This window comes from Pinus tabuliformis, chromosome X (genome assembly GCF_031772625.1).
Source record: "Pinus tabuliformis cultivar Carrire ecotype Pingquan chromosome X, CPIR1, whole genome shotgun sequence".
NCBI lineage: Eukaryota > Viridiplantae > Streptophyta > Pinopsida > Pinales > Pinaceae > Pinus > Pinus tabuliformis.
The window spans coordinates 236,983,198-236,997,321 of record NC_142308.1 but is presented as its reverse complement, the minus strand read 5'-3'; the positions used below and the strand labels follow the sequence as shown (position 1 = coordinate 236,997,321).

Sequence of the window (14,124 nt, the reverse complement as noted above, 5' to 3'; positions counted from 1 at the left end):
ACAGAAATTTCTTCCCCAGCAGGTAGTGTCACCACATTTTTAGTGCATGCACTACTGCTATCAATTCAAGGTCATAAGTAGAATACCATTGTTCATATTCTTTTAACTTTCAAGACTCATAAGCAATCACCTTTCATTCTTGTGTTAGTACCCCACCAACACCTTCTTTGCTTGCATCTTTGCAAACTATGAAATACTTTTCCAGAACCTCTACTTTTAACACCGGTGCAGTAGTGAGTAGGTGTTTTAATTTTTCAAAACTTTGCTGACATTTGGTTGTCCATTGGAAAGCGTGACCCTTTTTTTGTAAGGAGGTCATTGGAAAGGCGATTTTTTAAAATCCCTCAATGAATCTACGGTAGTATCCGCTAATCCCAAGAATGATCTGACATAAAAAACATTCTTTGGGGCTGTCCATTCCATGATTGTTTTGATCTTTTCCGAGTCTACTATGATGTCGTCTACTGATATAACGTGACCCAAGTGTTGAATCCGATCTTTAAAAAAAATCACACTTGTTGAATTTGGCATACAACTGATTTTTCCTTAGTGTCTGCAATACTATTTTCAGATGTTCTTTGTGCTCCTCCTGATTCTTAGAGTATATTAAAATATCATCAATGAATACCATGCATCAGGCTCATAAAAGTGGTTGGGGAATTCGCGAGGCCAAACGGCAATACCACAAACTTGTAATGTCCATATCCAGTAAGGAATGTTGTCTTGTAGATGTGTTCTTATTTTATTCTTATTTGATGGTAACCAGATCTTAAATCAATTTTCAAAAATACCTTAGCTCCTTGCACTTGATTAAATAGATCATCTATGTGTGACAAAGGGTACTCATTCTTGATGGTGAGTTTGTTTAATTGTCGATAATGAATGCATAATCTTAAGGTCCCATCCTTTTTCCGTACAAATAGGAAAGGGGCTCCCCAAGGGGACACACTGGGACGGATATACTTTTTATCTAAAAGCTCTTGTAGCTACATTTTGAGTTCTATTAACTCAGGTATGCTCATGCAATACAGGGCTCTAGATATAGGGGTTGCACCCAAAATTAACTCAATGGTGAAATCAATATCACACTTTGGTGGTAAACCTGGTATAGATTCTGGAAATACATCAACAAATTCCTTAATAACAGGAATATTTTCCAGGGATGTCATTTTATTTTTAGTGTTCATGAATCCTACTTGAACATCATATATTTGACAACCCTTTCTAATACATTTTCCTAGCTGACTAGCAGTAATGGGACGTAACTTGGTATTGGTTTTAATTCCTTGGAGCTCCTTTCTTTGGCCTGATTCAGCAATAAAACTAACAGTTTTCTATTTGCAATCTACTAAGGACCAACACCTTTCCAGCCATTCCATCCCAATTAATACATCATAAGAACCCAAGGAAGTATATTAAGGTCTACGTGGATAGGTTGTCCTGAAATCGTTGTGGGGCAACGTTCTGTTTTTGCAGTTACTCTTCTTTTTATCCTCATGGCTAGTTGCACTAGCCATGGTTTTGAGAACTTACTACTCTGCAATTGACATTTATCTACCACCTTAGGACTAACATAGCTTAGGCTAGCGCCTGGGTCAAATAAAACAGAGACAAGTTGCTTACTAATCATATCTTTACATTCGATCATAGTAGGCTGGAATTCTGCCTGATGATCATCCAAGACAGCATTAATTATGGGCATACTCCTTACCCCATCACCAACCATTGATGCCTCTTGCATATTTGATAGTTGTTCTGTTCTTGCCTTATGCATGCAATTATTTTAATAGTGAGGTTCTCTGCATCCCCGTCATTGTAGCGGAGGTTTTGATTATTGGTCATTAACTGGTTTAGTAACTCCTTCTGACTGCTTGTTTTCTTAATAAGTAGTCTTGGGTTGATTTCTAGCTGGAAATCTGTTGAGGGACTTTCGGTGTATATTTTTGCAACTAGCAAATCTTGAGTGTTTATTTAGAGTCAAACTTCTACCTTTCCTGTTTAGACTCCCTTTTGGTCCTTTATTCTTTTGTTTCATTTGTTGGTAGCAGATGCAAGCTTTCCGCACAACGTCATCCATTGTCTTGGGGTAGTCAAATTCTAATTTATCCTTACAAAGTTGGGTAAGCTACTGATGAAGCGCTGAATTTTGGCCTTCTCCTCTTGCATGTAAGGCACATAATGCAAAATGGAAGTGAATCGTGTCACATATTCATCCATGGTTAAGGTTACAACCTTAACTCATGAAAGTCCTTTTCCTTTTCATCATAATACCATTCAGTTAAATATTTATCCTTGAAATGATTTTGGAACTCTTTCCAAGTGGCTTCCTCTTCATTGATATTCCTTACTATTTTGATTTCTTCCCACCATAAGGTGGCCTTACCTCTTAATTGATAAACTGCTAATCGTGCCTTCATTTTATCTGTGTACTCATAAATATGGAAATATCTACCCATATCAATAGCCAAGCCTCTGTTGCCTCTTCTGATTCCCCTTCAAAGAGTGACGGCTTGATATTTTTAAATTCGCCTTGTAATTCAGTTTTTTGTCTTTCAGTTTTGCGCTGGTCAGAAACGTTGTCGGAGCGTCCTTCCTTGTCCTCCCCATGTTTCTCTGACTCAACATTTTCTTCTCCATGTTGATCCATCATGGTCTTCTCCTGAGACTCAACACTGGAGTCTGGATGTCGTTGATTCTATCGGTTAGATAGACTTCTAAGAATTTTCCCCTGTTCTTCGCGTAATATTTCATTATCTATTCTTAAATTTTTCATTTCATCTCGCAAAGTACTGGACAATCTCGAGTAACACCACATTAGCTTGTCGTGACTCTTCACCCAGCTGTATCCAAATACCAGGATTGGCGTTTACATAAGTGGTTCCAGGTGGATCAGTTGGTGCTGGGTTCTCCTACATTTTGCCTTATCTCTTTTGTTGGTGCAATCTCATTGTTCACACATAAGTTTATTTCGTTAAAAAAAAACACATTTGTTTCCAATACATATCTTATTCCCAAAGAGTCTCAGTGTATGAACCTGAGCTCTCATACCATTTGTAACATACATTTACGTAAAAATAAAAATAAAAAAAAATAAAAAAAATTAATACATTTCAACGTACTCCATTCAAATTATAATTAATTAATAGGATCGCAATAGAATCCCGAGGTGATTAAAGGATTAATTTTTGGATACAGATGGAACATGGTTCACAACTTGGTCATTTAATATGGTGTGTAGAAAAGGATGGTGGTCACCATATACAAACCATAAGGTTGGATTTAACTCATATGGTGCCCTTCCCAAACCCTCGATTAGCTCACAGTTGGAGCTATAGGTTAGGCCACGCGTTAAGCGTAGGGCCAACCTTCTAGCAATAAGGATTAATGTGACAGGGACAACATACAGATGGGATCCCTCCTTACGGTCGATCTGTGGTGTTGATCTAACAGTCCAAGAGAGCTTAGGGTTTTACCTAACTGTTTGATGCACCCCCCCAGTTGATGGTTAGTCATTTTTGTGATTGGGGTTTGGGGTTCTTGCTGCTCTATAGCGTGTTATCTCTGCAAATGGATGAGGAGATTCAAACCCTTGCTGCCATGAACTATGGAGTTGCCCACCACTCGACAACTACAGGTAATTTCACCCTTAATCTATTAGTCATTCCCAGCGATTACCTTTACGGAGAAGAGTTTAATGGTTACTGTCTGACTGAACTCTGTTTGTCTTGTTCAAACGCTTGGCCCTTTTGCTCAGGAATGACTCGGGTTGCTCAGTCTTCAGGGAGGATGGCTTGGTCGAAGTCATTTTTAACGAAGGTAACTAAGGGTTCTTTAATGTCAAACAATTGATTTTGGTTCTCGTATAAAAGTGTATCTACAACCTAAACAAACTGATTCAGGATTTCAAGGTTTCCATGACAGGATGATGACTACGACGTCAAGAAGGTTCTTCACATACAGGTGAATGTTTATTACTCATTTCTTGTTTAAGGGTTTATGATTTCTCGTCATAGTTTCTGACCAGAGGTCATTTTGTAGGTATGCTTACCACACTTTGGTTCATTCGAAACAGCAGCTGAATAAGGTCGCGCCCTCACCAGATTCTTCTTCGTCTTATACAGGTTGGAAATTACTCCTATCACGAAATATGTTCATGTATCTTTCTCTGTGGTTGGGGCCGAGACTCGACCACTGCTCTCCGGTCCTTAGCTTATTGAGACTGGTTCTAAGAGTTGGGTTTTGAATGGCTGTCAAGGGTTTCAGAAATACCCATTTAGTCTTAAATGTTCTGGCATTTTGTATAAGATACTAGCGAGAACCGATAGGGTCGATAGGAAATACTTCTATTTTTTTATATTTTCCCTACGTGGCCAGAGTAGTGTTCTGTTATTTGCATATTGAACTCTTTTCTTATATCATGTATATCTTCTGTTTTTCTTAATGAATTTTCGAGTTTCCTAACCTACAATTTACATTATTGAATTAGGGTTTACAGTACTTCTCTGCTCTTATTATTTTGGTATTCAATGTATAAGCATTTATGTCGGCCAACTGGAATTTGTATGGATTCTTGATATAAAGAAAAGGTGCCAGTAACCCTATAAGGTAGAAAGTAATTTCCTCTAGAATTCTATAGAAATTAAAAATGATAGTACATGTTATAAGGTTCGAGGTTTTTGTAGTAGGATTTTTACAGTTTCATGATTAATGCATGTATAAATGAGATAGCTTCAGCAAGGGTTGCATTTGCATGCATTGTTTGTTATGGTTTGTGGCTTATGATTGGGTTCTTCTGTCCTTTCTTATAACTTTGTCTTAGCATTCGTATGTTTATTTACTTATGACAGTCAATAAATCTTTGACGTAACAATACTTTTTGAACTGTACTCTACTTATAGAAATTTATTATATCTTACTTAATAGTCTCATTTTCCTTTCTATTCATGAACATATAGTTTCATACAAACCTGCTAACTTGTCTATATATATATATATATGTTGCTAGGTTATCTCATTTTATAGGCTTTGATCTATTCAAGAATTGATAATGGATGTAATAATTATGAGAAGGTTTACTGTTAGCTTTTCTGGTTTACGATCTGGAATTTATAAACATTTGCATTCATGAGAGAGCTTAATCTTTACTTATATGTTTGCAAGGATAGATGTTCTTCAGAGAATTTGTTGTTTTACTTATCTGTCTGAAAGTCTTTCCTCCCAGCCACGAGTCTAGCAATTACGTCCAGACTCTCCCCCGAGCAGTTTCTGTATTCCACACTAGATTGTCCAGTTATAGTCAGTACCTTGGGCCTAAGGAATTCCATCCAGCCTCAGGCTCTGTACTTTCTTCTTGACTGTGTTAAGCAAATTGTCCCACTGGTTTTTTCACACAGCTCTAGGATCCCTTTTTTCTTTCTTTCCCCCCTCTATATTTTCCTTTCCAGGCAGATGGTAATTGTTTTCTTTGCAAATATTTTTTTTAACTACATTAAAATAGTTGCTATTTTGTTAAAATATCATTACCAATAATTTAGGTAATCACAACATATGTTTCTCAGCCTTCAAAACACAATCAGTTAATATTCAATCATCAACATGTAATAAAATTTAAATTAATATTTAGCACATATCAACCTAGTAACTTCAGTGATTTTATGTGACTTGGGGTGTTACATGAATATTATGATTTTTTTCTTGGAAAATAATATTTGTAAGTTTATTAATAAAAATAAATTACAATATAACAAATTAAATTGAATCGATTGTTATTTTTATTTATTGCTATTTTTTAATTGAGTTGACATCATCATCATTATTATTATTATTATTTTGATGTAATTTTCACTTTAGAAATACTACAAAATCTCTCCATGGAAGTGCTTTACAACCAATATGTTCAGATGTTATAATGCCTATAATTGAGTGTAAACATTTAAATGTCAGCTCATATGGGAGAGTTGTTGTAGTCTCTGTAAAAGCAACATAGACCCATCTTAATTTTAGATAAGGGCTAAAGGGATCCAATCTTTGAAGATGTCAATTTCTTTTTGAGTGGAGTTCTTGAAACAATGTTTGGTGCTTGATAGATTTGACTCCTCTCCTCATTTGGTAAATCAAAAGTTAAGATGGATCTATGTTGATTCTTAATAATATTATTTCTATAAATTTAACATGTTCTAGACATAGAAATATTCTTATTTTAATTCTATAAAAAAATCATATGTGTATATAATTTTTCTCTAACATGTTTTATAATTTTTTTAAATTTAAATAATAATGATTCATATTTATAACCATAATATTTCATAGCATATAATTAATATAACAATTAGATCAATCTAATTAGTAAAAGTATAATTAAAATGGAATGTTTTTAAATATAAAAGGTAGAATAATAGTTGTTGAATTGAGGCTTCTATGATCCATATCAGGTTTACGAGAGATTTTCCGGCGTAAATCACAAGATCTATCATTTGTCACGCATTTCGAACCAACTAGTGTGGTTCATTGTCAGGACAAGTTGAAGAATCAGATCCAACTTTGCATGTTAAATAGCTTTGAGCAGAGCCTCCAACGGCTAACTAGACCAACGGTTAAGTTTAACTAGGGACCAGGGTCAAAAACCAAATATTTAATAATTAAATGGAAGTTAGTTATAATAAGGGACCTTACCTCTAAATAAATATATAAATTATATGTATAAAATAAGTTAATTTAATTGGTTGTTAATTTAATTTAAAAGGTATTAACTATTTAAAAAATACATAGAAAATATAAATATTAGAATAAAATGTATAACTAACTATTTATAAAGTTATAACTAACTAATTATAGATATATATAAAATTATATGTATATATATATATATATATATATATATATATATATATATATATATATATAGAATTTTAAAATTAGTTGTTAAGTTAAAAATAAATAAATAAAAATAAAATAAAATAAAAAATAAATAAAATTTTTAATTATCCAGATTTAAATTAATTGTATAAATGAATATACCTAAAGGGTTAAACTACCTTATAAAAATTAAATTTATAAATATATATAAAATATAAAATTAATTAATTAATTAAGGTAGTAGCTAGTTATAAGGGCACTAATAGTAAAAATATTAAAAAAAGCAAGGGGGACATAATAAAATATTTTAACAAATCAGATGAAATAATTGTAAATATTAACTCATTATTATAATCATCTAACAGATCAAATAAAAAGGATGAGACAAGAAATGAGGGGAGGGAGAGGGGTGGAAAGGAAGAAAGTGCCTAGGAAGAGAGAGCTAGGACCCAACACCTACTAATTTTCCAGCCATCTTCTCTATTGAGATTTCTCGGCCTCTTTTCAATCTCAAGAGCTTCCCTAAATTTCTGATGATGGAAGTGTGAAACTCTAGCAATGAAATTAGCCTCCTCAATACAAACATGATGATTGGTTTTTTCCGCATGCTCAGCTAAAACAGAAAACTTTGATCTCTTATGCTTAAGGTCAGCGGCGTGTTCACTAATCCTTTGATTGATGGAGTGACCTGTCTCACCAATATAGGGGTTCCCACGGGAACAAGGGATAATATATACCCCTTTCATATCTTTCGGGTCGATAGGATCCTTTGGTGATCTAAGGGACATACGAATGGTGTTAAGGGGCCTAAAGATTACAAGGACACTATGCATCCTGAGAATCCTTGCAATCTTATCAGTGGTCCCCTGAACAAATGGAAGATGGACACCTGGAATCTGCTCCTTCGGTTTCCTTTTAGGAAGAGAATTCTTGACAGCTTTTAGGAAAGCCTTCTGTCCCATGTATCTAGTATAACCATTCTCAACAAAGACATCAAGGAGATGGGATTTTTCTTTCTCAAAACTCTTTTTATCCGAGATCCTTAGGGCCCGAGTAGCAAGGGTATTGAGAACCCCCATCTTCTGAGCTGGGAAATGGTGGGAACTGGCATGAAGATACTGCTTCGTATGTGTTTTCTTTCGAAAACCTTAGTGGGAGAGGGAACTATCACTTTTCTTAGAAATAAGAATATCAAGGAAAGGGAGGCACCCATCAACTTCCTGCTCTTTAGTGAACTTAATGGCCGAGGATTGATTGTTGAGATGATCGAAGAAGAGATCTAATTCCTCTTGGCCATGAGACCAGATGACATTGGTGTCATCCACATACCTTTTCCAAAGCTTGGGCAAGAGACGGGATGAGTTAAGAGCCTTGGACTCAAAATCTTCCATAAAAAGATTAGCAACGACAGGGGATAAGGGTGAGCCCATGGCAACCCCATAGGTTTTCTCAAAGAACTCTCCCTCAAAACTAAAAAAGGTGGAAGTGAGGCAGATCTCAACTAACCGAGCGGTGTCAGGATCTGTTAGGCGGTTGATAACCTCCAAAGCCTCATTAATAGGGATGCAAGTGTACAGAGAAACAACATCAAAATTAACAAGAATTTCCCAAGGGTCAAGCTTAATGTCCTTGAGTTCATTAATAAAGGAAGCAGAGTCTTTTACAAAGGAATTCGTACGACCAACTAAGGGCTTAAGCCTTAACGCAAGGAACTTAGCAAAAAGGTAGGTAGGACCACCAATGGTGTTGACAATGGGCTTTAATGGAGCTCCTACCTTGTGAATTTTGGGGAGACCATAGATCCTAGGAGAGATAGGGTTGCTTTCAATGAGTTTATGGTGCAGGGAACTCACTAAGTTAATGGATTTAATGGCAAGAGCCACATTCCTAGCAACCTTTTTTAAAGGGTTTTTGGGAAGCTTTTTATAGCTACCACTATTATGAAGATGATCCAACATCTTATTGCGGTAATCAACCCTGTTAAGAATAACGGCAGCTCCACCCCTGTCTGGCTTTAGAACAACGATATCTTTGTTCTGGTTTAAGGATCTGAGGGCTACTGATTCTTCCTTGCTAAGGTTGCTCTTAGGGGGCTTAGCCTTTCTCAAGACAACCACACAATCCTGCCTAATATTGTCCTTGATCTTATTAGGTAAACCTCTGATCCCAAACTCTATGTCACAAATGATATCATCTACAGAAATTTTCTTAGGAGTTAAGGCAAAATTTAATCCCTTACCCAAAACTTTAAAAACTGAAGGAAGAAAGGAGAAACTAGAAAGATTAATAACCTTGTTTTTAAAATAAGAAGGAGGGGGAAGATTATTAGTACTACTATTTAAATTATTATTAGTAATATTCAATATCTTATTGCTTTCCATATTAGAATCATTTGTATTATTAAATAATGTATCATTTTTATTAATATTCTCATTATCCTTGTTAATAATCTCGACCATAATACTATTACTATTACCACCATTATTATTATTACTATTATTATTATAATTACTATTATTATTATAATTGTTAAATAAATTAATATTATTAATACAATTATTAATATTAAAACAAGGTAGTATTATTAATACAATTATTAATATCAAAACAAGGTAGATTATTGGATGTTCGATTACCATTGAAGTAGCGCAGAGCAGGGATGGAACCCACGCAGTCCATCCAACTCCGGCCAGCAAAACCATCAACCGGCTCCAAGCAGCTACTATGCAACGAAGATGAGGAGCATTCCTCACACGAAATCCTCGAGAATGTCACCGGAATTGAACCGCTCAACGCTGGACTGGAACGCGAAACTGTTAAACTAATCTCCCGCACAGAGAGAGAGCTACCCTCGGCAAGTTTGCTGTCAATAAGCTGATTCACGCCGGGAACAGCATCGCAATAATAGTTATAAATTAGTATTTATTTGATTATAAAAATTAAAATAATAATTCATGTCAATGATCCTAAGAATTTCATATTTAAATATAATTGATAAATGTATAAAATTCAATATTTTTAGTAATTGTTAGACTGAATGAGTATTATTTTCTCTACTCAAATTCAAATTCAAATTATATGATGAGAGTGAGTATAATTAGAGTGAGTATAATTATACATTAGACTTCACTCAAAGAAATTGATTAAACCCCTCTTAACGCTTTGTGAATCCAAAATTATTTATTTATTTTATTTTTAACTTTTTTTCCTAAAATTATTCATTTATATTATTTTAAATTTTTTATTTATAACTCTTTTTTCCAAATACAACCTGTCAAAATTAATTTCTTACAACTTAACTTCATATATTTTCTGCACTAAAATAAAATTATTTAAATTATTTAGGTATCTAAGACGATTTAAACTTTAGAGTCGGTCTACAATTCCGTTGATCAGAGTGGGTACACTAGGTATGCAACCGACAGTTTTCGCATATCCCGAGGCCCTTGCAGTTGACGAGAGATGTAACAGCACATCCCGAAGCGCTTTTCAGTAGGTGAAAAGTGTGATCGGGCGAGTAAGGTTCGTCATCCAAACCTGCAAATTGGAAACGTGAAAATTTGATTGAATTGAATCAATAAATAATGGATGGCAAGTGGGTGACCTAAGCAGTATATAATAAAGAACGAAAGGTTAGCCTATCCGTTGATTTGCTTCACCGTTAAGTTACGTCGACATCATGGATCTATACGATTCAGGATGGTAAGGTAACCTCCAACGATTATTATTTGTATAAATGTGTAGAATCTTCGGCATACAATTCCGTGTTGCCATAGTGTAATCAGATTGTTATTTTGCCTTTAAAAATATTGAAATTTCTATAATATTATGATAAATGATAAATTTTGGTAGGAATTTTTGTAAATCTAAGTTATAGTTATCAAATTTTAAGATTTTGGTAGGAATTTTTGTAAATCTAAGTTATAGTCATCAAATTTTAAGATTTGGGGTGTTTTAAAGATTTTTGATGAGCTAAATCTATTTTCACAATTAAAAACATGAGATGTAAAAAATAAATAATTGTGTGAATTTTGAAAAAAAAATTATCGGAATTTCCAAAAAAAAATTGCCTGAATTTCGACCACTTTTTATTTCGTCCGGACAATTCCTCCACCTTCATAGATGACTCCGTGTGTGTGGGATAATATTTTATAAGACTTAAATTATATTCAATGTTGTGAAAAAAATTAAAACTTTGAATTAAAAAATATATATTTGAAAATTTGAATGATGTAAATTCAATATTTTAAATTTATAAATTTTATAAATTTTAATAAAAATTTTAATAAAATTAATAGAAAAATTAAAATATAGAAAATATAAACAATTTTAAACTAACTACATAAATGTATTATAAATTATATTTTTTAATTTTTAATAATTAAAATAAAAATAAAATTGATATTCAAGAAGTTTTAAAATTTTGGATGGTTTGTTTTTTATTAGTAAGTAGGAACCTGTTGAAGCCCCGAAAATCGGGTCGACAACAAGGGGGATACCCACCCGGTCCGGACCTTGGTTGGCAGCTCCTTATCCGTTTGGTATAGCGGGTCCGACTGGGGATAATGGGACCAGTTTCCCAATCTAAGGGGTGTGTGTGTGTAGAGTTGGATAATGCTGATCTAGGAGTATTTAAAGCTAATTTAATTCAAACTTCTAAACTAACTCTATGCTATTGTAATCTAATGAGAAACAACACATCTAATCTACACTAACCCATGGTGTATTTCTTCTATTATGCGATCTAAAGAGATTTCGAACAATAACTGGTAATAAAGATCATTCAGCTATCATAAGAATAGAAATCAATTAAGATAAACCATTCTGCATAAAAAGTTAAGCAAAACAGTTGTGGACAGCATATCGCATAATAAGTTATTCATATATCAAGCACAAATCAATGACTCCACCGTACAGAAGTGCCAAATGGTAACCCACACATTCATGCATTAACATATAAACAACTGAAAACTACATATCACTTTAAGAATATAAGCAGGAATTGGTCAAGAGATAAAAGTACCATTTATGACTGGTTCCACTCATAAGCTTCAAGCAATAACGATTTATCTCTACTTGTTCTAACATCTACTAAGAGTACAAAAGTGCAACATCAGTAGCAGACATTAAATGCAAACATTGATAAATCTCAATCCATCCATTCATCAAAAACCCCCTCCGAGGGTGCAAAAGTGCATGTTCTGAGGACAAGTTTTTTGACAAATTTCTGGACCCTTCTCCAAATGCCTGAGAAGGGTTTAAATACTGCTAACTAATTAATCTTAATTACATAAATTTACGACACGGTTTCAAATAACCGCCCTTCTACTAAAGCAAATTTATTTCTAAAAATTGAATCTAATTTCTAACCGTTTCTGTATTTGCTCCTTAGTGCTGTAAGCAATGCAACATTTGCCTGGGAAGAGTCGGCTGGTTGTCTTCTCCTTTTGTTTGAGCTACGAAAATAGAAATAACAAGAGCTGGCACCGCTTTCTGACAAACTAGAAGATATTTTCGAAAATCTTCCTCTGGCTTGGTGTATTCACTGTGTGTATACTTGGTAATAACCCAAATTTCTCTCAAACTGATTGTGTTGTTGCTATTTCGGTTTCTGGCCTTGCGAATGACTGAACAAGTTAGGGACTTTGCTCTCTGAACAATTTTCTATATTGAAAACTGCTTCTGTTCTTTGTTCCAGGCTTTTCTGGTGCGTTTTCCCCCTTTAGCGTTTTTCTTTTTGCTTTACCCAGTCTAAGCTTCAGGATCTTTTGTAAACATGCTGCTTTTGTGCGCCTTTGACTCTGAGTCTTGGATAGTCTATTGCCATCAGTATCTGTTGAGTGATACTCTGGAATCCGCGGTCCTACTGCATGCGGCATCCGTTTGCGAAGGCATCTCTTCTCTGTTCTTCGAGTATTGACGCTTTCCCCCTTTCCTCAGATGTTTAATGCACATTGCTTTATGTTACTTGCTGTCTTACAGTTTACGCAAAGGAAAAGAGTAATGACGAAAAGATTGACATGAAAGCTTTAAGCTCTAATGAATGCATAATCATGACACTCATAATGAACTGACTCTTCGAAAAACACAACACAATCCTTCTTGGATACTTTGGCGTACAATTATTAATTTCTTTTAAGGCGCGCACCCAATTTTGGTCTACAGACAGCTTTCCTTGAACACCATGTCGAGGAAATTTTGCGATGAGTGATTTCTACGACTCGCATCGCAGTATTGAGGATTGCGTCGTCAAGATGTGTCATCGCAGGAATTGATGATCACATTCATCGCATATCGCAATATTGCAGATCGCAAATCGCAGATCGCAATATCGCAGGTCGCAATATTGCAGATCGCACTTAATCATCCAATCATTGTGTGATGCTTATGCGATGTTGCGATATGCGACGTCGCATATCGGCTGTCGGCGATTCCTTAAGTTTTTCATCTAAGAGCGCTTCACAATGTAAGTGATGCGATGTATTTCGCGTCACTTCTTCGCAACTTATTATGCGCATAGGAAAACGTCTCACTCTCTTCTCGCGATGCGATACAGCTTTAGGGAGTTAAAATATAAAAATTTTGATAAAATGTTTTTTTTGGATTTTTTGTTAAGGGTCCCCATTTGCTTGGTGTTATTGCTAATACCAAACAAAGAGGGAGGTTGTTGGTGGCCACAACAATGGCGATTCACTGTGAAGAACCAGTTATCTCTATTTTTCTATTGAATTTTAACTTCCGAAGCAGAAAAATTTTCATATGTCTAAATTTTGTTATGAACAGATAGAGTATATTACGCTTTATCCTATCAATGATACTTCGTCTCAACCTTTTCATATTCCAATTGTTTGTCTCCTCAGGCTTAGTTCTTGTATTCACACCAGACATTACTTGGTATTTTAAAGATAAAATAAGGTCTTCTCTGCTTGCTGGCTTTTAAAATATGCTCATTTGTCGTAGGTAGAGCCTCTGCTGCCCGAAAGCGTCCATAGCCTCGACAGGGTTACCTATTACGCAGCAATGATCCTTTATCCTGCTTGAGGTTATTTACAACTTTTCAGAGGAAAACCCTTTTTTGACACTTTTTTTCTTTTTTATTCTCTAAAGAACAATGTCTTGGTTTGGTGGCCAAATTATGACACAGTCATTCACTTGATTTACACTTTTGCTGAACAAGTTGGCTCGTGATGAGACCCCTTGTCTTTTGATTGCAACAATCTTGAGTCGTTGCCCTGTTTTGGTGGACAGTATTGGCAAAGTCAGCAAGTT

At 34.8% G+C, this 14,124-nt stretch overlaps 1 long non-coding RNA gene across 1 annotated transcript; it reads left to right on the top strand.

The window, feature by feature from the left end:
• The first annotated feature begins 3,889 nt into the window (after positions 1–3,889).
• LOC149139242 (uncharacterized) lies at positions 3,890–4,461 on the top strand. Its single transcript, XR_016264014.1, has 2 exons — positions 3,890–3,960; positions 4,122–4,461. It is a non-coding gene; the product is annotated as an uncharacterized LOC149139242 (long non-coding RNA).
• Positions 4,462–14,124: the final 9,663 nt, after the last annotated feature.